Genomic DNA, 27382 nt, shown 5'->3' with positions numbered 1-27382 from the left:
ATACTACAACAGCACCTCATACAGTAACTGCAGCTCGGACAGAGTTGATTGCTAGGCCTAGTGCAAGAAATGCCGAGAGGGAAAAACAATCAACAAACTGCAAACCAGGATCACCCTCCATTATACCAATAGTAGACAGAAAGCTTCCACTAGTGCCCTTGCCGCACACACACTAAGGACAAAACTGGCCACAACACTTTCATTTTTTACATATTGGACAGACTCGCTGCCAGGCCCCTGGAAGGTAGTACCAATGATAAGCTAGAAAGACTTAATGCTGGTAAGGCTGCTGGGTTAAACCCATCTTTTTCGAGTAACTTTATCATGAACCTCAGGAAAATGGACCATCATCTGTACTACTAATTTGCTCAATTTAATCCACAAATGCGAAAGATAATTTTTTTATAGTTTGGTTTTACATGGATTACTGGTGTTTCTAAATTGGATTCTGCATGATATATGGACATTAATTTGGTTTTTGGTTACAATGCATGCTTTTTTTCTAGGTTTTGGTTATATAACATCCTTCTTTAATTAAACTTTTGTTGTGTAGGCAGAACCGATGAAGCTCCCCAGTGACAGCTCTGGTTAGAACTGGGATGATCACATTGGACCTCTAATGCCATCTCTTAATTTCTTTAGTGTATCGATTTTCAGTTAAAAATTTTAACTAATCTCCAAAAGTTTGGAATATTGCTATCCATCCATAATGTACTTATGACCTGTTTTGACTTTCTGGAGTTATTACTTTTAGTAGTGTTTTGAGCCTTTCTCTGAACAGAAGTTGCAGCTCTTATATTTTTGGCACCAAAAAGTGTTGCAGTAAGTTTAAACTGATTTATATGGTAGGCAGGTTTTTCACAGAGGGTGGTTCCTCTGGTCCCTTCCAAAAAGGGGAATGTCAATAGGAACTGTTCCTCTGGTTCCCTTCAGAAAAAGTGAACACCCATAGGGGTGGTTCCTATGGTTCCCTCCAAAAAAAAGGACCACCTCTAGGGATGGTCCTCAGTGTACACGTCCACAAATTTCTGTAATAAATAAATGCAGTAAACCTTCCTGATTCATAACAGTGTTCATCTGCCTCCAATAAAGATAAAAAGACGAAGAAGAACTGGCATCTTTGTCTTATTTCTATTTTTAATGTATTTTGGCTTTGCTTTTATACACTGTTTCACTGTTTTCCTTGGCATTGATTTACAGCTTGGTTTGTTTTTTTATTTACTGAGTGCAATTTATTCAAGGGTCCAGGAATTATTTGTCAATCTCTACAGGCGGCATACATTTTTTTAAGGCATTCAACTTTATGCAGAAGTGAGTTCCAGAGGATTCCCTCTATTGAGATGGATCAGACTTGCTTCCAATTTGTTTACAGACAGCCACCGAAGATCCCTGCTGACAAAAGAAGTGTGTCCTACTAACTAGTAGGTTTATTGTCTCTTCTTAGTCCTACATTTACTGACAAGGATGGGAATATGACAATTATAGAGAAAACTTGTATGCTTTTGCAACTTTTATTTTCAGACCTTTGGTGCTGCGGTAGCGTTGTCGCCTCACAGCAAGACGTTGTGCCATTCGATTCTCAGCTAGAGGGTCTTCTGTGTGGAAACATGCGTGAATGGGTGTACCTTCATTGAAGGTTTGCGTCAGGGCTGACAAACTCGGCACGTAAAAAATCTACTGCCAATCATTAGCGGACTGGAGTTCCGCTGTGGCGACCCCTAACTGGGAAAAGCCGAAAGACACAAAAAGTTTCAGACCTTTGAATTGTCAGGTTCATGTTAAAGTTCATTTCAACTAACTGTGAAAGTATGAGGAATGTTTTGCCTGCAGTTTCTTCTTGTGAGGAAAAGTCTACTTTAAATGGTTTAATGTCTTCCATTTTATATGTCACAACTTATTGTTTGAAGTGTGTGTGACTGTTCATACTTCTTCCAGGGTTATGGTCACTGGGTACTGTATTGAGGAGGTTTACTTGGCTCCCAGATGATGGGGAAAATGAGATTTTAAATTCTCCTTTGGATAGAGATTTAGTTTTTGCTCCATCTGCTGAAGAGGTTATCAAAAAGTGCAAGTGCAATGAGAGGCCTAAGCTAATACAGAAAATCTCTCAATATTTTTCAGCCCTCCTTTTCCATATTTTTAAGGGATCCTCTAACCCTTTATCCAGTTGTGGTAAGAAACTAGTTTCGGCAAAATGCTGGTAAACAGATGTGTAAGAAAAAATGGCAAGGGGGTTACAAAAAGAATTCAGTAAACCCCCCCCCCCAAAAGCAAGAACAGTCAAATAAGTCAGAATGATTATTTGGGGGACTTTGCCCCCCTCCCCCCGAAAGTCCCTTTTCCCTTCCAGAAAATCTGAATCTCTACTTCTGTCTTTGGCAACAGATAGTTTCTGACAAATAGGTTCTGAAGCTCGTTCTCAAAGTTACTATCTGACAATGAAAGGAAATTTTATTTATTTATTGACTTTTATTTACCAGGAAGGTCCAACTGGATAATAAATGCACATTTTCTATAGATGCCCAGGGTGAAAAGCTGCAGAGAGTTAGGTAACATCAAATAAAACTGTAGTATTGCTGTAATTAACAAAAAAATGTCTACATGCAATTTGTCAATGGAGTATAGTACATAGGATACAATACAGCATGAGGAGAGACCAAGGATGTAACAAATGGCAAATGTGACAAACAGTGTATACAGATATATTAGGAGCGTAGTCTGTTATGCTAGGAAATAAAAACAACATAACAATATAAGCCTCCCCTAAGAATGGAGAGAGGGCAGATATGCAGTATTTGTTGATGTAGATCACACAGGTGAGGTATATGGGCCTAGCCATGGGTTAGTGAGAAATTCTGTGACAGAGGACATACAAGAAGGCTTAAACAGCAATGTGAATGCTTTTGCTAATATAATTTGAATAACTCAACAGGACAGCAGAACAGAGGAAAGTTTACAGAAGTTGATCATGAGTCAGAAAGCCATACATTGAAGCCAGGACAAGCTGCTCATAGGTAAGAAAACCATACATATCAATAAATAAAGGCTTTAAAAAGCCTGAAGTACATTAACACATGAAGTTCCCTTTTCATTTCTAGGTAGTCATTCCTTATCCACCAGATCAAAGTAGACTCTTCTTTTTCTCCCCTGCTAGTCCACATATGATGTATCAGGGGGTCTAACTGCTTTTAGTCAAATTACACTTGGTCGAAAATGATTTCAGGCAGCCCACTTCACTGAAAGCTCATTTGGTCGAATCCCATTTGGTTGAAAATGGAATACAGCCCCTGTCCCACTGCAGTGCGACCCTGCAGTGAGAAAATAAAGTTAGGGGGGTGGGGGGCACAGCTCTCCACATTGGGGGGCTTGGGGGCGTAGCCTCCCACATTGTGCAACAAGTTTTTACTGATGTTATATGTTTCAATACATTTTTAATGGATACACAAGTATATAATAGTGAATACACTGTAATTATTTGGGGGGCTGTGCCCTCTATCCCCCCTAACTTTATATTCTCACTCCAGGGTCGCACTGCAGTGGGGCAGGGGCTATATTCCATTTTTGACTAAATGGGGTTCGACCAAATGGGTTTTCAGTGAAATACATTTTTGGTGAAGTGGGCTGCCTGAAACCATTTTCGGCCAAATGTAATTTGACTAAAAGCAGTAGATCCGTATCAGGGTGTGGTAGAGCCAGTTCCTCCTTCCCAGTTTGGGGAAAGGTTTTTTTTTTTTTTTTTTTTTTGGTGCAAAAGTAAGAAAATGCTTGGAGACCAATTCTAGATCATTTGTCCTAAACCTTTTGGTGATAGTGCAGAAGTTCAAACTCCTGTCGCTTCACAACCTGTTTACCCTTCTTCCTCACTTAAGTTTCCTGGTAACACTAGATTTCAGTGATACTTATCATCACATTCCTATTTATCTAAACCTCAGAAAGTTCGTAAGATTTTGTGTGTCTAGACCACATTATCAGTTCTCTACCTTACCATTTGGACTATCCACTGCACCAAGAGTGTTGACAAAGTGTCTAACTCCAGTTATAGCTCATTTTAGGCTACAGGCTAACCACATTTTTCCATATTTAGATGACTTGCTCATCTTTGCGCAGTCCCTTTTTTTTTTTTTTCTCACTTGAGTGAGAGATCTCTTACACAAACTGGGATTCCAAGAGAATATTCAAGTCTTTTTTGACTCTATCACATAGGATTGTATTCCACATGAAACAATGGATCTATATCTAGTTTTCCACTCAGTCTTCCATCACTGCGAGGGAATACCTCAGGATTTTGGGTCTCATATTATCTATGATTCTCATGATAGCCCTGGCAAGACTCTACATGAGAAAGATACAGTGGTACCTGAACTCTTTCGTACCTGCATCAGAACTTATCTTTTCAAATCCCGGTTCTTGGTTTGTCAGAAGAGAAGTCACTTGGTGGACACAGAAAATTTCCAAAAATACAGGTACACTACAAAGCAGTCAGTTACAACACCTTGGACTTTGCATGTTAAGCAGTTGCAGGAGGGAGAGGGATGGAAGTGCAAGCTGTGTATGACACCAAGGACAGATGCGAGCACATGAATATTAAAGAGATGCTTGCTTGCTCTTTTCAAGGCATTCAGGTCTGTGAATCATCTTTGGTCCCCTGGACCTCTTTGTTCCAGACTATATGATATTAAAGTTGGACATCAACAAGCAAGAAAGAACCAGCTCTTTACCCCTTTGCAGACTAGCTATGTTAGCTTGAGACATAGCTTCACAGCACAGTCTCACTCTACAGGCATCCAGCATCCTGTCAGAGCAAAATTATGTAGCAGACAAGGTGAGAAGGACAAAGACAGACCCTCCTGAATGGAACTAGACCGGGGGGGGGGGGGGGGTCTTGAGATTTGATTAATCTGTGGAGAGTTCCTCAAGTAGACCAGTTTGCCTTCTCACTGAACAATCAGCTGGCCAAATGGTGCTCTGGGACTGCATGCAAGAAGGGCTAGAAGACAGATGCCTTTTTCTTTCCTTGAACAGGAATGATTCTGTGGAGTGTAACACCCTTTCCGCAGGTATCCAGTGTACTTCTAAAGATTTAGAAAGAATCCCCTAAGATAATTCTGGTGACTTTCTTCTGTACCAGGCAACATTGGCTTCTCCTTCTTTTGGCAGTGGCCAGGGGCAATTACCAGAAGCTTCCTTACAGAGTGGATTTACTCACACAGCATATACCCTGGCCCAGACTGTTTGGATAATAGGGTATCAGTTTCCTTTAGGTACCTGTTAACTGAGGACATGGCGTAGGTACTAATGGAGGCAAGAAAACCTGCTGCTAGAAAGTCATATAATAGCAACTCGGGATAGTTTTCTAGTTGGTGCTAACAGCATAACCAGTACCCATTCAGGGCCAGTGTTTCTCTGGTTTTATAGTATTTGTGTGAGTTACTATCCAGTGTTTTTTTTTGTCTCATAGGTTCATAGGATAATACTAGGCTATTGGCCCGGAGGTCCTTATAAGCCTGGCCAAGAATTTCACCTATGTTCCCTCAAAGTCAGCACCTGTCTCCTCTATCAAGGTTTATTTATTGGCTGTTGCTGCATGTCTGCCCATGGATCCTCCTATGTCAAGACATTCTCATGTCAAAATGTTTTTGAAAGAGGTTTTGTATAAGAGACTGGCAAGAAAACTGGTGGCTTCTCCTTTGGATCTTATTGTTTCAGAGAACCTAACATTTAATTTCGTTTGAACCAGCTCATCTGGCTGACTTGATATTCTTATTTAGTGTTTATTGTGACCGCTGCAAGAAGAGTTTATGTTGAGTCAGCCATATCTCATTTTCCACAGAGATATGGTTTCTTTGAGAACTAATCCTTCCTTTATGGCTAAAGACATATCTCAGTTTACTTTAAGCCAAATGATACATCTCACCATTTTCTTTCATGAAACTAAAAGTGAGGAAGATAGTATTCTTCTTACCTTGTATGTCTACAAACAACTCAGATGGTGTCTTGACAGAACAAAATGTTTCAGATCTGTAGATCAGTTATTCTTTTCTTGTGAAGTTAAGAAGAAGATACAGACCTGCGCCAAAACAGACTATTTCCAAATGTTTGTCTCAGGGTATTGCCATTTGTTTTTTCACCACAACAAAACTATTCCAGACATGGTCAAGGCCCAGTGTTCCAGGGGCTTGGCTTCTTGTGTGGCTTTTTGGAAAGAGATGGTTTGTAAATGTATTCTTGAAGGAGCAACTTGGTCCACTGTAAAGACATTTGTAAAGTAATACAAGCTTGATTCCTTCTCCAAGTGTAGATCAGACTGTGCTTGGACCATTCTCCAGGGGCTCCTGGACCCTTCACCTTCCTCTTCCTCCTAAATATACTTAGCTAGTGTAATCTACCATATAGCTAAGGCTACTGCAGCAGTGATCAATGTGATGAACATATTAAATTTGTGTAACTTAACTTACGATATCAGTAGATGTTCAAATGATCTGTGCTTTAGTAGCCACTCCCTCCCTCCATTCCTGTTGTTTTTTGGTGTGTTTATGCCAGAGTGTGGACAGTTATTTTTAGTTGTTCTAGCAATATTATTTCAGGACCCAGCCTCTCTCTCTCTGTTGGCTTGAGAGCTCTGAAGGGCTTGTCCCTCAAACCTGTGCATTTAGGCAGCTCAGCTAGAGCTGCCTTGTTGTTTCAGCACATGGAAGGTACTCATGGAGGCAAAAAAGCCTGCTGCTAGAAAATCATGTATTAGCAAATGGGAAAAGTTTTCTAGTTGGTGGCAACAACATAACTAGCACCCATTCAGGACTAGCGTTTCTCTGATTTGACAGTATTTACGTGAGTTACTGTCCAATGGCCTTTCTTACTCGCTGTCAAGTTCAATTTATCTTTACCTCATCCCTGAACAGTCAGCTCTGGATGCTGGCAGGCTGTTATATCCTTAGCAGGATATAGCCCATATAGCTAAGGCTACTGCTATATAGTGATCATTCGAGCATATGCTTTTATGGTATATTTATGTACAGAAGTGCACATTCTTTAGGGGCCTTTGGCTAGGGCACTGATGTTGCTGGGGCAGATTCTACAAGCAGCTTTGAGGACCCACATGTCATATCAGATGGACTTGAATGAAAGGCTATATCGTTATGGTTGGCACATAACTTTCATTTTCTGTTGATGCACCACCTTTTTTATTTTATCTTTTTTCTGTTTAGCTTTGTGAGTAAAAACCGACAACCTGAAGAATTCTGAAAAGATTTTTTATTTTGAATCCTTGGCAGTTGTTCTAAGTACACTTGATTGTGTCTTCCAACCCAGTTGTTGCTGGTTTCCATGTCTTGCAGCAAGCAAATAATTGGCTCTCATGATTTTCCTTGCTTCTTGTCAGTTTTAAGTTACTTTAACAGTTCTTATATGATTTAAATGGTTTTAATTATCATTGTAAGCTATTTATTTTTATCATTTTTTTAAGCTATTTTGTTTCATTGTCCTCATTCGGACCCTCTAATAACTGGGTTTAAGTGTTCTAAGATCTTTTTAATTGTTTTGACAATATCCAGTTAAAAACTGCAATGTGCTTTTGTTTAAGGGGTTTAGCTGTTAGTATTAACTCTTATTTTTGTTTTTTTTCTTTTTTTTTCGGGTGAGGGAAAGGAGAGCCAGGATAGTTCGTGAGTATTATTGCTTGGAGGCAGTTTGTAAGCACAATAATTATTGGCTGTTAAATTCTGAAAGTCTCTCTCTCATTTTTATTTATTTATTTATTTGTTTGTTTTTTTAACTCTTGACACTTGTTTAAGTCTGGTGTTCCCACACCTGGATTGCCATGTGACCTTTATAAACACAGGTTCATAGGTGAATACTAGGCTAATTGTCTGAAGGGCCATTTAAAGCCTAGCCAGTATCCTGAGGTCAGAATCTAACCTGTAACTCGTGTCTGAGAGGTGAAGAACTTAACTGTTATGCCAAACCCACCCCCTGAAGGTGATGTGATCTGATTGTCCGCCTATTGTCACTACTATTCTCCAAGAACTTTTTAAGTTTGTCCTCAGCATCTGTGAGTGTTACTTCTACTTTGTGCTGTGTATTAATATTTGATATCCTTAGCTAATATTCCACTAAAAATTAAGACTTGCTGCACCCCTCTATTTGTGAAACCACTTCATTGTTTTGTCCACCTGTAAGTGCTGGTCATTTGTGTGGAATCATGCTGATTCCTGGGTAGCTGTTTTTATTAAAGCAGTTTGCTGTACTCTGCAGCATTTAAGCTCCACAACTACTTTCTTCCTTTACTTACTAAATACAAATACATTGTCCAGTGTGCTTCCTACACAAAATCACTTAGTTTTCAACTAGTTTACCTTGTGTACTGTTCCACAAACTAGAATTAGTCTAGTTAATCCTTATAGTTTATCCTGATCTCTTCTCCAAAAGTTTTAACCAAGTTAAACTAGTCTATTTTTGCTTACCTTTGCATTTCTACATGTAATACTTGAAGAATTTGGACAATATGGAAAGTCAGCTAAGTTATTCCCCTGCTCTTCCAGAATCTTTGCACTTGTTATCTCCAGCAATGTAGGAATTACCTTATGCTCACTAAGAGTTTTACTTAATACAAATAATTGTGTGAGAATTGCAAATTTTTTCTCTAATGTGGAGATCTCCCTCTGATACAAACTCATACACTCACACCTTCACCATCACTACCACTATCTTCTCAACAAAATTACATCAAACTCCATACACTGAGACTATTGAAAACTCTCTATAAATCCTCTTATAGCTGGTAAGACTAGGTCTCCGTGGAAGTTCTCCAGCTCATGTCCTCCCTGCACACCTTCAGCATTAAATATCCAAGAATCAGATTATTCCCAGTCCTGTACTCTTAAACACTCCACTATCAAAAATGTCTTAGTGATTGTTGATTCATGGTGATTTATTAGACATGCAGATACCCCACTCATAAGGCTAGACAAAGATAGTATTTTGGCGGGCAAATATAGAATTGAATACATGTTTAAATTCCCACCTTGCCATTACCAAATTAGAGTAAATGGGGGCACAACTTGCCCCCATTGCAACGCCTTTGGCTTGTCTATAATATTCATTTTCAAAGGTGATATAGCTGTTTAAAATAAATTCCATTAATTCCATTATAAAGTTCACCATGGTATTACTTAGATTAGTGTGTTCAGTTAATGCCTCATAAAATAATTTCAATCCCTCTTCATGTGGGATAGAGGTGAAAAGATCCACTACATCAATGGTCGAAAACCCAGTAACATCTGAAAAAAAGTCACCCTTAATTCTAGTTAGAAAGTCCCAGGAATCTTTCAATACATGGGTGACCGGGCACAATGCCGCTTTTACCATATGGTCCACAAAATCCCCTAAGGAATGAGTTGAGCTATTCTGTCCAGCTACTGTTAATCTTACAGATAAATGGAATTTATTTTAAACAACAACTATATCACCTTTGAAAATTAATATTGTAGACAAGCCAAAGGCGTTGCAATGGGGGCAAGTTGTGCCCCCATTTGAGAATGTAACCATGTATTCAATTCTAGATTTGCCAAGACTGGTTATTCTATGGTTGATACCTGGATGACATTTTTATTTTATGAAAATGTAGGGAGTCCTTAGTTTACGATATTGTTGAATACATCAACGGAGTTTGTCCATATTTCAGGTTCACCCACAAATTTAATGTGGACAGTATTGACCACCTGGATGTCACGATTTCCAGGGACATGGACTCGGGTACTTTCACCACCACAGTTTACGGTAAACCTACCTACTCTAATTGTTTTCTAAGTTGCAATAGTCAACACCCCCACCACGTGAAAAGAAACTTGGACAGGAGACAAATGATCAGGGGAGCAAGGATCTGTTCCACACTAGACAACTTGAAAAGGGAACTAGGCAAGTTAAGCCAGATGTTTATAGCTAGAGGCTACCCTGAGAATTGGGTTTACCAGACCAGTGCGGAAATTATTGATGGTTGGGGGACCAAGTTTAAACCACTACTGGGGCAGGATGACCTGCATTTGAGACAGGGTCAACCTGAGGTTCAGAACACAGTTGAGAGTGCTGTATTTTCGCAAACTATGGTGACACAATTTGGCACCTTTGGTAAAAAGGTGAGAGATGTTTTAAACAAGAATTGGGTGATTTTAGAATGTAACAATGAACTTGTTAGTTTATTGGGTCATGGGCCCACCTTTTCATTCAAGGTGGGAGGTAATTTAAAATTTTTGTTGGAACACCCTATCAAAATTAAGGACAGTAGAGGAACCAGGTCATGTGGTAGATGCAACTATTGTAGGTATTTGGTGAACGCAACAGAAATGTGGGTGAGGGTAGCCCCACAATATGTTAGACTAGCAGGAAGTAATTGTAACACTCCTGGCGTTGTTTACCTGAGTGGTTTGTATGGGATGTAATGGTTATTATGTGGGTAAGACCTAGAAGGCAATTAGGAAGATAATGTATGGGCATTTATATGCTATTAGTACAAAGAATTATAACTATGCCCTTTTTAAGCACACTCTTACTTGCCTGGTGTTTTCTGGCTTCAAATTTGGCATTTTAGAAGTGGTAGTTAAAAATGCCATGGGGGGGGGGGGGGGGTGGTAACTGGTCAAACCCGAGTGAGAAGGCTGAGTTGAAGTGGCAACTCCGTTTAAATGCCTGCCAGCACCCTGGCATGAATGAATATGCATCTGTCAAGCCTATTTTGGTTGAAAGGGCTTCGACACATCAATGAAAGTATTTTTACATTTTTCATGCAACTTGTTTTTAATGTTCTGTCTTTTTAAGAAAGGGCTGTTTTATTAATTGGTGTAAGTATATAAAGGATGTAAAGTTAAACACTTTTGGTTGTGATAAAGTCTGCATTGAGACAGACGAAAGCGCTTACCTACTGGATTATTTACTGCTGGGATTTTTGCTTGATCTACTGGATTATTTACTGCTTGGATTTTTGCTTGTCATTAAACTTTTTATCTTCATTGGAACACTGGAGTACTGATTTGTTTTGTGACTGCTGTGGGATTTTGGCTTCAGGTGTGGTGTTTGTTTAACCAGTTGCTATTGTTCAACACTCTACACACATTCTGGCTGTTGTAAGATATTAAAAGTTATAAAATTGAAAAGTATTATTAAAGAGAAATTGATTTCTAGAAAAATATACTGGCCCGAGCTGTGAGGAAACCTCTGATCTATTGCAGCGGCAAACTAGATCTGAGGTAACTCAAGGTGCATCATGGGATAGGCACTTGGCCTTGAGCTGTCTGAAGACCTCGAGCTTTGTAGTTGGCCGACTTGGAGCCAAGGATTGGCTCCAAACCCATCTGTAAGAATGAACGGTGAGATAGAACAACTTCACATCTTTAATTTCCCTGCAGTACTAGAGCATCTATGCCACCATTGTAGGTGAGATAGAACAACTTCACATCTTTAATTTCCCTGCAGTACTAGAGCATCTATGCCACCATTGTAGGGTATGCCTAGGCATACTCCGTTAACAATAATTCCATGGAACAGATAATTAATAAACCCAGAAATCAATGTAATATTATACAAATGTAGTTCTTACGATGATCACCCCTGCATGTGCTAGTTGTCTCGTCTTTCCTCCCCCAATTAAGTTGAATCATAAACATATGATGTGTACCTTCAAAGTCTCCAAAACCTCTCAAAACCAGATCTCTGAATTCAAGGACTTGAGGCGAACAAACCTCATACAAGTATACTTCTGAAAATTCAGCTATGATGGCATCAGCTTGGATGCAGTCAGCTTCACAAATGATTTCTATTTCACGTATGCATAGAATAAGTGGTTCCAACCAGAGTAGAATGCATTGAGAAATTCAAATACAAACTGCCCTTGTGGTCCACAAATGTAAATAAACTTTACAAGAGAAAAAAAATCCTTTATTTGTGCAAGAGATCCAAAACTCCTGGCAAGGATTGTACAAAAAAATTGCCAGAGAAATGAAAAATACTATTAGGATTAGTAAAGCCGTCCATGAACTTAGGCTAGTTTCTGAAGCAAAGTATGACTGCAAGTTCTTTAGGTATGTTAGCAAAATAAGGAACCTTACCAAACAGCACTCAGAACATATACAAAACAGAACTGCCAACTCTACCAGTAGACTTTGCCAGTGCACTAGCAAACAAGTTTAGTTCACACTTCACCCTCCAGAAGCGTTTATCTAAATTCCAAGTATTCCAGAATCCTTTATACCCCTTGTTATCACCACAGAGCATGTTGTAAAGTTGCTGTCAGATGAAAAATACTTCCTCCATGGGTCTTGATAGCATTGCCTGCATGTTTAATAATTAGCTCCAAACCTTACTGCACAGGATTTCTTCCTGAATTGTGGTGCACTGCAGCAGTGATTTCCCTCTACAAGGGTGTCCCTAGAAAAGACCCCAGTAATTGTCAACCCATCAGCCTTATGAGCCTGATCTGCAAACCTGTGGAATGCAGCATAACTTATCTCAAGTATGATATCAGACATTAGTCTGTGTTTTATCTGTATCAAAGAGAGATCCTGCCTTTTGAGTGTAGATTTTACATCATCCTGTCCCTCTAGTTAGTTTGGTATTCACCGTTAGGTGGATTCAACCTGGCAGCTGAAACCACTCTAAAATGTTCAAGTTCCTTCCCTACTCACATGATACACCTGTGTCTCCCTATATCTCTCAGATCAAGTTTGACACACAGATGAGTAAAAACAAACTACTGTTGCTCACAGCTAACTACCCTTTTCTTCTAGAGTTTAGTTAATTTTCACTTAAATTTCTTTTTATATTTTTTGTTTCTTTTCATATTTTCCTTGTCCTGGTTTAAAAAAAAATCTTTCACTTTCCTTCCCACACTTCAGCTATGCAGGCCAGGCTTAGTCATAGATGAGTAGCTTTTTGTGTGTGTGTGTGTATGTATGTGTATATATACACACACCTAGAATGATGCCACAATACAGTGATAAGATGATCAGCTTTAATAATTGGCTTAAATTCTGGTGTCATTCAAAGGGGATCCAATGTCTGTCTGCCTGGGATGACATGCTGGACAAGCCACGCTGCTTCGCAAGGGACGGCTTGCACCTGTCACCCCTAGGCTTCCGGATATTGGCAAAGGCTCTTGCCACCCCCATAGTGCCTTTTTTAGGCAAGGCTCAAATTCTAAACCTACCACCCTAGAACACAAAAAGTAAAAAAACTAAGGGTAATGCTGCTCAATGCCAGAAGTCTCAATCTCAAGATGCACGCACTCGAGGCCCTTCTCAGTATGGAGAACATCGATGTCTTTGCTGTGACAGAAACCTGGTTCAAGGCTCCTGAGAGCACCCCAGCACTAGCAGGTTTCACCTCATATGCGTTCCAGCCCCAAAATCCGGACAACACCAAGAAAGGAGGGGGGGTTTCCATATTCATAAAGGACACCCACACCTCAAGGTTGGTGGCAACGCACGATGCATCGGAGACCATCCAGGTGCAATTAACCGTAGGCAAGACTGCTCTGCAATTTGTAGCATGTTACAGGCCACCCTCTCAAACTCAGGAACCTCACATGGCCTTCCTGAAAACAATGGAGGGGATAAATGTATCTCCAAACACCATCATACTAGGTGACTTCAACTACCCTAATATAGACTGGGAACACTACTCAAGCCCAAACACTCTAGCCCAAAGGTTCCTGGAGTTCATAAACTCAAATGCCATGGAACAACTAGTCACCATCCCCACAAGAGGAGAAAACATACTTGATCTCATCATCACGAACATGGGATCACAATGTTCAACACCGGAAGTATACCCCTCACTGGTGAGATCAGATCATAAACTAATCTCGCTGGAGGTCCTCATCCCGCCCCACCTGAAACAAAAAAAGACCACAGTGAAAAACTTCTCAAAAGCCGACTTCACACTTCTAAAAACTAGTGTGGTCTCCTTTAAGGCCCCTGAGCCAGTGGTAAACATTACTCAAACCGCTGAATCACTTACAAATGCCTTCTACCAGCACCTACAGGACTGCATGGATCAGGCAATCCCAAACAAAACTAAGACTCTTTGTACCAAAGGCAAGCGTCCAGTCTGGTGGACCCCAGCCATAAACAAGCTCTACAACAAAAGGAGGAAGCTACTACAAGATAGAGCAAAATCCTTGAAAGGTAAGACACCTTTGATCATTATAAGTAAAAAACTAAGAGCTCTCATAAAATCATCCAAGGCAAATTTTGAGAGAAAAATCGCCAAGGATTCAAAAGACAATCATAAGGCCTTCTTTAGCTATGTTAGAAACCTAGGAGGAAACTCCCAGATATGCTCAGAATTAGTTCAAAATGATGTGAAGATTACTGAACCTACACACATTGCCAACATACTGGCTGACAGGTTCAGTGCAAACTTCTACCCCCCCCCCCAAAAGGAGAGATATCTATACCAGAGGATTGTAGCCCCCCAAACATCTCCAACGCCCAGGTGAGAACTGCTCTCTCCAAAGCAAAAAACACAGCATCCATGGGACCGGATGGTGTCCCCGGCTGTGTGCTCCATGAACTCAATGAGGAATTAAACCCGCAGTTAGGACAGCTGTTTAATCTTAGCCTCACCTCAGGATACGTACCCAAGGAGTGGCGCACGGCGACTGTGGACCCACTTCACAAGGGCGGTGCCTCCACCGACCCTGGAAATTACCGTCCCATTAGCTTGACAAGCCTTATCTGCAAAGCCATGGAGAGGATCATAATGGAACTCATAAATAAAGACATAGGGAACTTGCAGACTTTGGATCCAACCCAGTTTGGCTTTGTCAAAGGCAGATCATGCCTTTTAAACTTGATTGACTTTTTCGAGACAGTCACCAAGGCCATTGATGAGGGAAAGGCAGTCCATACAGCCTACCTTGACCTGGCAAAGGCCTTCGACACAATACCCCACTCAGGTATCATCAAAAACTCATCAGCTTGAATGTAAACCCATACATCACAAGATGGGTTGCAAACTGGCTAAGTGACAGAACCCACAGGGTCAGAGTTGCTGGAGCCATGTCAGACTCAAAGCCTGTCACAAGTGGTGTCCCACAGGGCTCAGTCCTGGGTCCACTCTTGTTCGGCATCTACTTTTCTGAAGTACAAGCAAACACAGGAGGGTTATGGCTGACAAAGTTTGCAGATGACTGCAAACTGGGCCATAGTCGAAAACACATCTGACACAGATATCCTTCAGAAGGGCCTCACAGAAACGGATAACTGGTGCCAGAGCCATGGCCTAAAGTTAAATGCCAAGAAATGCATAGTCATACCCTTCGGGAAAAACAAGGTTACCCCTAGCTACCATATAGGTGGCAATCCACTGAGCACAGAAGAAGTCATCAGGGATCTGGGGACCCAGGTTGACAGTAGCCTTCGTCTGACACTCATGTTGCTAAAGTAGTTAGGAAAACCTTCTACATTGCCCACCTGATCATGAAGGGATTCACATCTAGATCAAGGGAGGTCATCGCACCCCTGTACTCATCACTCATTAGACCTATGATTGAGTACAATGCCCCATTCGGAATGTATCTGACCAGACACCTGCAGCAGCTGGAAAGGCCCCAAAAGTTCCTCACCAAAAGGATAAAGGGTCTCAAAATATGTCTTATGCTGCCCGACTGAAAGAACTCCAGCTCTATTCAGTCTCATACCGCTTGCTCAGAGGTGACCTGTGCCTGACATATAAGGCCATGTCAAACCCTGATTTGATGAATATGCTTCACCTCAAAAAATCTAGATCCCTCAGAACCACAAGGGCGGGAGACTTAAACCTTGACACGGTTATTAATAGAACATGCTGGAGGGACAGATTCATCACCCAGAGACTCCCTATGCTGTGGAACAAAATCCCGGTACATGTGAGGCAGAGCACCTCACTGGCCTTGTTCAAGAGGAATCTTGACCAATGGATGGGGGATCACAGATATACCCCAGGGATTACTTCAGTGTCACTGCTTGACAGAGGCACAGCAAAATAATAGGCATAGTTTTATTCAAACTAAAGGGGTGGCGAAAGCCAAATAACTATGGGCTAGGCTTATAAATGCCCTTGGGCAGATAGCCTAGTATGAACCTATGAACCTATATATATATATATATATATATATATATATATATATATATATATATACGCACACACACACACACACACACTATAGTGTTTATACCTAATATTTTCTGTGCTTATTTTGTGTTTAATTCTTAACTTTAGGTAGTGCCATGGACAAGCAATCAGGCTTCTGGCAAGTGTGTCTGGTCACAAAATCCTGTCCCAGGATCTGTGATGTGCCTGGGGCCAGCTCACCTTGATGCCTCCTATGATATCTTTAGGGCTTTTGGCCCATGCTTTGTACAGGATCTCAGAAACAAACTTTGAAAGGGCTTTTATCTCTTAATGCTGAAGACAAGGAGGACAAGAGAGAAGAAAAGATGGAAGAAGAAAAGTTGCATTAAAGACAGAGCTCCGGATCCCTCTCCCTCTACTAAGGTACCAATGATTGAATCCACACATAATTTTCTGCCTCTTATTCATAGGTACTTACTAGGCTGTTGAGGATATTAAGAAACCCAAGCCTTACATTCCCGTGGTAGTTTTCAACTCTTATATGTTGAGTATCAGTAACCTAGAGGTGGGCAGCACAAGGGCATTTTTGGTCATTTACTTGTTGCCCTTATCCATGAGGGACTTGGGTGCTAGGTTGGTGTGAATTTGTTGTTTCCCATGCATTCTTCCAAATGACTTCTGAATAGAAGTGTTTTGATTTTATGTGGAGTGGAAGATTGTTCCATAGAACAGATATTCTATGTGATACATACCTATCCCTCCAATGTGTTCTATTTATGTTGCAAAACAGATGGAGATCTATTGAGAGTGGGTGTTCACGCTACCCTTTGACTTGCAAATGTGTAATAGGTCTGACAAGATAGGGTCTGTTGAGGCTCTATACATTAAGCAGAGGTCACTTCTTAGTAGCCTTTATAATACCAAGAAGAGGGACAAAGCTATGAGATGGTCTGCATAAATTTTGTGATTTAAGCCCTTGATTTTTCTAATTAGAAGGGTTTGTGGTCATACCATTTTTGAGAAGTATTTGGACAGGTCGACATCAAATTGGGCATTATATTGAATGATCAGCCTGATGAGAGCCAACTGCAATGGAGTGATTACATCTCTGGAAGTGAATGCTAGATCTTTAAATATAAACTGTGCGATGAAAAAGGACCTTCTTAAGTAGTGGATATGTAGTGATCAGAAAACAGCTTGTTGTCAGCATAGGTTACCAGATCTCTGACTATGAACAAAATAACCGAGAAACCCACTAAGACTCGGACAGTTAAAGCCATATGTTTAATAAAAGAATAAAAGATAAGCCCTTTCGGAAAGTTCCTTCATCAGATCAAAAAACATAAAATGAATAGCTTCTTTATACAAGACATTGACCAATCCAAAGTGTATGTTGAGATCACACCCCCAAGAGCTACTTTCTCATTGGTTGTACAAGCCAACGACCCTATAGCAAGTTATTCAATTAGATTCAGTGCTTGAGCCTTCATTTTTTTTTTCAGAATGGGTATCAAAGGGCGATACGCATATAAGCCCAGGTGGTTTATCCACTTGTAGAGATGCAATCCATTGAGCTTCTGCAAATTCAGTGTTGTTCCTTACATCACCGCCCCTTCCATTAGTTCTACAAATCTCAAGCACCATAAAAGAAAAATTATGTTCTAAATAAATCAACTTATGCTGAAATAAAGCATTGGTGCTCTTCTCCAGTCTTATATCACTTAGATGTTGTAGAATCCGATCCTTTAATCTCCTGTTAGCTTTCCCTACATAAAATGAAGTACATGCTTTGCATTTGACAAGGTAAATAACATTTTGTGTAAAACAATCAGCATATAACTTTGGTTGATATTTTCTCCCTGACTATGGGATCATATTTTGGGGTTGTGTTGTGAATGTTATACTTACAAGGGAAGTCATACTTGCCCAAGATTATGATTATACATTTCTTAGCATTTAGTTCTAGTCCATGGTTTTGACATCATATGTTTGTTTGGGGAAAGGTCTTAGAAGATTTTGATGTATACTTACTAATAATTATTAATATTGTTATATTATTGTAGTTTATGATGGCTTCAAGCTTAAACTCATTAACTTTTGCATTGACAACCAGGAAATAAATGAGAGGATAGTGGCCCAAATACTGAACCCCAGGGTAAATTGCTAGTGACAGGTCTTTTAGAGGAGTTAGAGCTGTGCTTCCTAATTTCTTTATTCTATTTGTGAGACAGTTTGCTGTCCAACAAGTTAGACAGGGATTTATATTTAGCCAGGTGAGTTAATCTACAATACCAGAGTGTGGTATGGTTTTGAATGCCTTTGTAAGGTCAGTTTGGAATCCTTCCCTGTAAGGTCTGTTTTGAGTCCTTCCCTTAATATTGATTGGAATGGAATGATGAGAACCTTCTTTAAGGCCCAGATTGATATGGATGTCATTCCATCCCGTCTGTATTTAGGGCAAATCAGTGTGGCCATATGTCTCAGAGAAAGAAGGTACATTCCTGGCACATGTCTTGGTGCTGAATATGTCAAAGCTGACAATTATCACAGTGTGTTTAACTTTGGCACTGCCTGGATCAGAGCTCTTGGTGCAGATTTGTCTATATCAAATGCACTCGACTCCAGTTCCCAGTGTTAGGTGTGTTTCAACGCTAACAACTCGGTATCCTCTTTGGTGCTGATGAGTTCAGAGTCCCTCTTGGAATTGGCTTGTATGGCATTTGAGGTATTAGAGAGGATTTGTCTTTTGCTGCTGTCTGGACCATTGGCATCAGCGGCTCTATGCATAGGAATGTTGACACCTGCTGCTATTGGAAAGGGACTGTACAGTTGTAGGCATCTTCCACAGTGATGAATTCCACTTCAGTGTTTGTTTGTTTTTCCCAAAGGGATTATTTCCCATCCATTGCAGGCAGACAGATGTCCCATTGGTTTGGACTCACCCTTGATACTACTCATTCCGTGGCTTTGTGTCCTTGGGATCGACATCAGGGACAGAGCATAGCTCAAATTTCAAAACATCCCACCAGCAGGACACCATCAGTCTTTCTGAGCTTTAGACAAGACCTCCCCTCCCAATCCACCCAAAATCATCATCTTCTTCTTTCGGCTTTTCCCGGTTAGGGGTCGCCACAGTGGAACTCCGGTCCGCTAATGATTGGCAGTCAATTTTTATGGTGCTGAGGTGCCAGCCCGACGCCCAACCTTCAACGAGGGCATGCCCATTCACGCATGTCTTTCAAACGCCACTTGATCGTAGGGAGGACATGCAGACTCCACACAGAAGGCGCTCCAGCTGAGAATTGAATGGGAGAACCTCTTGCTGTGAGGCAACAACGCTACCACTACACCACCGCTTCTGTCCCAATCCACCCAAAATAAAATTGCAAAAAAGAGGCATATACATACAGATATTTCAAGCATGGGCATTAATGCCCTTCTAGCTTGCCAATATACAAAAACACTTGTTCCCATAATAAGTATCCAGGCTGTTCTTAAAATTATCTAAACTAGTACTTGCGTCTGTTCCATGCATCAGCTACTCTGTCAGAGAACCAATTAGTACTCTTCACATTCCTATAGAGTCTCCTACATAGGTTGTCTGATGATTCTCTAGTACATTTTGTTAACCCCAAACATTCCCAGAGGTAGTTGCCACTAAATGCCCTATATACCTAAATAAGATCTCCTTTTAGATATTCATAAGAGACACTGTACAATTTCAGATATTTTAGTATTTCATAATAACTTAAATTTTCACATCCATGGATGCCATTGGTATATTCCCATTGAACTTTTTCCAGTTTACTCATGCTTGTTTTCTTATTAGGTTTCCATATTGTTATTCCATACTCAAGTTTGGGTCTAATGTAACTAACAAACAATGACTTAATTATTTTTGATTTCGTAGACTTTATAAATCTTTTTGTACAACCTATAGTTCTATAACTATCATTAGCCAATTGGTTGATATGATTAGAAAAACTCATAGCTGAATCTACCCATATATCCGGGTCCTTAAATGAGTCTACAGTTTCAATCACTGTGTGCTGTATTACATATTCACCTTTCAATTTATGCCTACCAAATTTCATATGCTTAGATTTTTATGTATTTTTCAGATTATTATTCTCCTGTGTCCAAATGGTCAATTTAGACAAGTTATTTTGCAGGCATGCATTATCTGTAACACATGTAATCAATTTACCCAATTTCAGGTCATCTGTCTATAGACTGTAGAACACCTCAGATGAAAAAAGTTAGGTCTGAAAGATGCTATCTAAACAAGTAAGGGCCTAGGACAGAGCCCTGTGGGGCACCCTGACTGTAACCAATGATTTTGCTTGTGCAGTTGCTGTATGACACTTGACATGTCCTATTTGTAAGCCATTTATTGATCAGTGTTATGTGTATGACCCTGTCAAAGGCTGAAGTTAAATCTGTGTGCATTACACCACAACACAATTTTTCATTCATAGCTGCTGTTATATTGTTATGGAACATCATGTTACATGTGGTAATAGATCTGTTTTCAGCATATGCATGCTGATATATGGTTTCAAGCCCAACCTATCCAGTTCTGACAATAACTTATCCAATATTACTTTCTCCATTATTTTTACACAACATGAAAGTAGACTTAAGGGTCTATATGACTCTAGGTTTGTCATACTCCCCTTTCCTTTAAAAACAGGTTAAATAAGCTCATGTCTCCAATCTTAAGAAGTCTCCCCATATTTATATGACCTAGTGAATAATAGATGTAATGGTACTGTAAGTTCTTGTTGAAGTGTTCTCGGGCCATTGTTACTAATTCCGTCTCCTCCCTGTGCTTTGTTTGGATCCAGTTTGAACAGTTCTTTTTCAATATAATCTAATTTTATTTCAGTTTCTGGGGTTACCTGGATGTCACTAGGACAATTTACCCCCCTTTTGTGGAGCCAAACTGTTTTGCATAAGATTTTGTAAATATATCTATAATCTGTTGTGGTGTCTGAGAATAAATTTTAGAATCTGCACACAGTTTATCAATTTGTGTCTTTACTCCTTCCACATCTTATGCATCTATAAAAAGGTTTCCTATTATGCTCAATATCTTTATATAACTTTTCTTCAAAAATTTCGTGATCTTGTCTCACACTGTGCTTAATCTGTTTGCCCAGCTTGTTTATTTCAGTTTTTCAAAGTTGTAGTTCGACCTCTCTTCCTTTTCTTATATTTTTTGTCTCTCACCTTAATCAGATATCTTGTTCTTATGGAAATATATCTGCGTGATGTTGTATGCCTAGATCCTGACAAACCTTTTTTTTATTTTTTTGCACTCAAGCAATTTCTCTTTCAAAACTTTCCACATTCCATCTGTAGTTTTTCCACTGAACGCCTCACTCCAGTTAGTTTTACATAGTGACTGTTTTGCTTCCATATAATCTGTAATTTACCTGTGCATTGGCTTAGATTTCAGTTTGGCAGAATTATCTAGCAACAAATTTAACCTTTATGATCCCACAATCACTGCATATCAGTGTTGGCAAAACTTGACTTGAAGTTAACAGTAATTTCTTTGGGAACACAGTGTCTAGTATGTAGGTTTTTTTACAATATGAAGCAATTGTGAATAATTTCCTTACTAACGTTGTAGAATTGTTGTGAAAAATTTCCTTACTAACGTTGTAGAATCAATATTATTCCAGTCTGATTCTGGTAAATTTAAATCCCTAGCTAATATTGTTCTTCCCTCCTGTGTTTCATGTAAGAAATATATAAATTTCTCTTGGTCATCTGCACTTGACTTTGGTGGTCTATACACTCCAACAATTGTTATACGTTCCAGGGTTGTCTTTATTGTCACAGTTACACAATCTACAGTGTTGGTGTTATCATTGAACATGTAATAATCACAGGTCTCATAGCCATAGCTCTCAACCTTCCATCTCCAAAATGAGGAACACTAGCCCTCATAATATGGAACAGATAGGCAAAATGTGGAACACATACTAATGGCTTACTAACAACTTCAACTAGGAAGGTCATAGAATGGTTAAAATATGCTGGTTTTACTTATAAAGACCTTTTAATGAATTAATATTATTCATTTCTGTTTACAATGGATTTCACTTAAAAAAAAAATTCCTAACACTGAATGTGACAGAGTCTTTCAATGTGGAACTTTGAGGACCTTCGAGGAACATGCACTTTTTAAGACCCCAAATGAGGTACGTTCCTCATAATGAGGTACACTTGAGAGGTATGCTCATAGCTATCTTTAATCCCCATCGTAGCACCTCCACCTGATTTTTTTATTAGAAGGTCTGTTACAGTAAAAACATTTATACCCGGACAGAACTGGTTCTTTCTTCTTTAACCATGTTTCACAAACAATAACAACATCAGTCCTGTGGGAACTTAGCAAATTTTCCAATTAAAAAACTTTATTATGCTCCTAGGTAACTATCAGAGAGACATCAAATGTTGCTTAGACAGAAAGTCCTCTACATCATCTTTTGACATTAGATGCAGATATCAGTGAAGGGGAAGTTTTCCCACAGTCCTTCTTGAAGACACCCAGTTTGGTGAGATATTAGAATTAATGAGACAGATGGGGTACTTAGAACACTGACCACCCTTCGCCAGATAAGGAAATTCTGGAGGCATTTAGATCTGCCCCTTGTACCTTCTGGTTGGCTCCTCTTACTAACCTCATGGTGGAGTTGGTCATGGGGAGAGCCTGGTAAGAACCTTGTGTAGTTACGACAAAATATTAGGACTGCTCAAGGACAGACCCTACCCTAGCAAAGACCCTCTGATGGACTCCATTATTGTGGCAGTAGCCACCAGGAAGGAACTTTGAGTATTTTGTCTTCCAAACAAGAAGTCCAGAATGGTGGATCACATGGGAAAGTGAACTTATCTTTCAGGCACCTTTACTCTCTGAACGTTAAACCACCTTACTTAGATTATCAGTTTCCAAAATGACCTAGCAGAGCAGACACTGAAATTTGTGAGAAAACCTGCTATATATAATACTTGCAAGCAGATCTAATGTCAAGTGGCTACTGTGTTGTCAATATCCCTCCATGAGGAGGTTGCGTAACACAATTAATGAAATTGTTAGAGCAGCAGGCACAGACATAGCTATGAGATGGCCACACATGGCTCCATTTGTGACTTCACAGATAGCTTTAAGCCATCTTTCATCAATGCCTGTTATGATAGGTCAACCCTTTTTTAATACCTTTATTGCATCACTTGTGACATAGGCAAACTCACGTTTATATAAAAGTAATCAAACCATATTAATAAATTCACATTTACAAACATTATACATCACATATTTTGTTTTACGTCTCCTAATATAAAATACATTGCATACATTATTCAATCCCTACCCAATGTTGGCATAAATGGGAGCACATGTATCACTGCCACTTCAACAATTTTTGTACAGACTATTATATTAATGTTCTCCTTAAGGATCTGCATTTAAAACCACATTATTTCCTTATTGCTTGACTTAGCCCCCCCCCACTTCAGTATTATTCCTTTCCACTTTGAATTCTGTGGGTCCATCCTGTTTGAACAGAAATTTAGAGAAACTACTGAAAAGTGAACAGGAAGGGAAAATGCTGTCTGCTGTAGGAGTGTATTTTCAAAAGTTTGAGTTATTTTCTAGGAACAGGAAATGTTCCAGACCTCTTTGGTTTAAAAAGTCAGCATTCCTTTTTAGATAGGTGCAGTTGCGGCATAAGATGCCTCTAGGGGCAGAAGGAGTTCAGTAAATCAAGGATTCTGGTGCCCTTCCATTGGAAAGCAACCTCAGCATCCCTGAGGACCTGCCCATCTACTGTACTGTGGTGGCATTTGGTGCTTTCACGAGGGTACAGTAGTGGCCCTTGATTGTAGAGTGTTTATTTAATAGATGTAATGGTCAAATCCATCTGACCGTCCTCTGTCTGCAGACAACATTTAGACTCATGGATTCAGTTTTCTATTCTTCCAGAAAGAATAACCTTCATTCTTCCCTTTCAGAGGGCCACAGTAACCATAGATGCCTCCTCTGTGTGTGTGGGGCATGCATTATTACAGCGAATGCCGTTCCACCAGCACATATAGACCAAAATCTTAAAAAAAGCGAAACCCCAGTTCACCGATCACCCCCCCATGGAAAAAAATCGGTGAACCAACAAAACACACCATACCACTTAAAACATTACAAAGTGGGGGGGTGCTTCACCCCCCTCCTCAATATGGGGGACTGTGCCCCCGCACTCCCCCTAAGTATACCAACTCCAAGATTGGACTGCAGTCTGGTAAAGGGCAATGTCATGTCTCAGGCCAAGCGATTTCTTCTGACCTGAGCTTTTGCTCTTTTCTGATTTTGGTCTATTTGTGTCGGCAAAACGGCATTCGCTGTAATGCTGTTTCACTGACGTACTATAGACCCCCCCTCCTGGTGTTGCAGGCCCTTTAGGATTTCCTTCCTCAGGGTGCAATTTCTATCCATGCAGACAATGTCAGGTGTATGGTATAAAAAGAAGCAAGGAGGAATCTTGTCATACCCCTACTTCCAGGAGAGCATGTGTGTGTCTTGACAGTGGGCAGCGTCTTTGCATTGCTTTCTGGTAGTGACACAATTTCTGGTACAGACTGGTTTTCTAGTGGGCAAGCACATCAGGTGTATTCTGATACCTCCTCAGACGTCCCTTAATCTATTAGTAGTACAAATGATTTGTTGCTGCTGGAGTGAGCCATGGTGTGTACTTTATGTCCCTGACTAATGGGAAGTGCATCTGCTACTTTGCCCTAATCCATGCTCAGGGAGTGACACCAGTGGATGCTTTGGTCTGTTAGTGCCCCCCCCAGACTTCTTTATGCCATTCCCCATTACTGTTAATGACAAAACTTCTGCAGAAGCCTTCTCTGAGCAAAGCTTCTGTTATCCTTATATCCCTATTTTTGGTCTTAGCAGATTTGCTTCCCCACGCTATGGTCTTATTCCAAGAAGGAGCCTTGGCTGCTTGATCTCAAGCCAGATTTTCTATCCCACCCTCTAGCATGCCTCACACTAATATTCTCTCACTCATACTAACTTTATGGTTTCACCAGCTCCACTAATGGCCAGATATGCGTCCTACCTACTGTGTTTAAGTATGGTCACACAGCTAGTGGAGTTTGGCTTTATTGGCCTGAATGTATCCACGAAGACGTAAAAAGTCATGGACATTCAGAAGCCATATAGCAGAAACACTTGATGTCCCTAAGGGGTCATTTGTATATATTCCATGTGCCTGTTTTACAGGAGTTGTAAGGTATCACAGAGTGGATAGGTTTTTCTTGCAGTTTTTACTAATTGGCTTGTCTTTGTTGTCTGTTTACTCTTTGGTTTATATCTGTCAGGAAAGACAGCCAACTTTTCATTTCATATACATCTTCTATGTTGGGTCAGAAACACTCCGAAGTTGATTCAGTGTTAGTCTAACAATAAGCCAGTAGCATTCAAACCCACAGTACATTCTACATGTCCAGTAGCAATTTCTACAGCATTTTCAATCATTTTTTGATTGATATGTTGCAGTATCTTGAACAGTACTGCCCACCTTCTTAAGACACTACAAATTGGATGATATGTCCACGTTGAGGTCCTTCTTTGCGGCTGCTGTCCTCATGGGGCATCATACCATGAATCTACCCAAGAGATTGTAGCTGGGGGTCTTTCCCATGAGTAAAAATGAGTGCATGGGATAATGCAAGATATGGAAGTCTTGTACTTATAACTCTAGATCTTCATTATACCTAGTCTGTCCACTTTTACATTCTACCCTTCACCCGCTCCAAATTTTCACGGAACTTATCTTGCCGGACAGACCTTACAGACCTATCCTGAAACCTGCCCTTAACCTTTTCCTGATACCTCTTAGTTCTTTCTTAGGACTTAGGCAATCGATACGAGAGATAAAAGGGGAGAAAGGTGCATCATGATATCAGAGGAGTATGAGCATTGTAGGCCAGCTGCATTTGCTAGGTTAGATCCATCTGGCTGCAAATATCCCCATGAGTCGAAGTGGACAGACTATGGATATTGAAGATCCCTCATTAATGTAAACAAAATAACTTTCAGTCAGATATCCATTTTATTCATTCCTCAGCTGGTGGGTTCAGATCCGAGACTGTAATCTGACTCTGCCGCTTCTACCAGATCATTGGATCCAAGAACTGTCAAGCTCCTCTCTTTACCCACAATGCCCAGCCAACCTAACATACCTTAGATCTCGTTTGCCGCCATTCAGCATCAGACGTGGATCCTTCTGCTCTTGAGTTTTTGGAGTCTTTGACAGCCATTTGTTCATGAGTTTTTGTCTCAGATTTCTTTAATTCTATATTCTAATTTTCCTACCTCCCACCCATAATCTTTAAGCTAATTCCCATCTCATTTTAGCTACTGTTTTTGCAGTACTTACTAGTATTACCTTTGTTGGTACTTTTTCCACTGTCTCTACTCTTGGGAGTATTTCTGTCTACTGTGTTGGTACTTTCTTTCTAACTTCCTTTTCCTCTCTTAAAAAAATTCTAGTGTTAGTGTTTGTTTTCTGCTAGTTTTATATACTTGGTGTAGAATAACAGGTGTGTTGTACCTTTAAGAAGCATTTCCAAGGTCTGTGTGCATATAAATACCAAGTATGTGTTAGCTTCAGTGTCATTTTGAAGGTGCAGCCAGAATGTTAACATCCAGGTGCATGATAGCTAGTTTATTTATGTTAGTTACTTAACCTCATTTATGATGTGTTTGCATATCATAAAGCTGCTTGAACTGAATTGGCAAGCAATATGGTGTCAGAACTGGGATGGCAAACGCTATCAGAGCCACAAGGTGGAGGTAATGGCAAAGACAAACTAAAAGAACTGAGAGCAAAAAATGGGCCATAAACAATTTAAAGGTAAGGAGAACACACACCAATGATTTATTTATTACAAAAGGTTAATTGGAGCATTAGAAGGGCACAAAATTTATTGTTAAGCAAATAGCAGAGAAATGTTTAAGCAAAACAAAATAAATCAGAGCATTAGAATAGTATGTAAAAGGTTCAGAATTACCTCAGAATTGTAAAACGAGCAAGTTTAAAGTAAGACTAATATATTTAGAGTTAAAATGAGCACAAGAAAGTATAATGGGCATGAAAAGAGATTAAATGATCAAAACGACTATAACACAAGGGCATAAAAGACGCATTGAGATTCAATGAGCAAAACGAATATAATAGAACGGGCATAAAAGGGCACATTGAGT

At 39.9% G+C, this 27382-nt stretch overlaps 1 protein-coding gene across 1 annotated transcript in view; it reads left to right on the top strand.

Annotated features, from left to right (window-relative positions):
- LOC122792729 (RNA-binding protein 44-like) overlaps positions 1-27382 on the top strand; it is a 1860938-nt gene that overhangs the window by 26552 nt on the left and 1807004 nt on the right. The gene's annotated exons all lie outside the window — the stretch shown is intronic.

This window comes from Protopterus annectens, chromosome 2.part0, assembly GCF_019279795.1.
Source record: "Protopterus annectens isolate FY-2018-M chromosome 2.part0, PAN1.0, whole genome shotgun sequence".
NCBI lineage: Eukaryota > Metazoa > Chordata > Ceratodontiformes > Protopteridae > Protopterus > Protopterus annectens.
The sequence above is the reverse complement of the archived record's forward strand: the minus strand, read 5'-3'. Positions and strand labels throughout refer to the sequence as shown.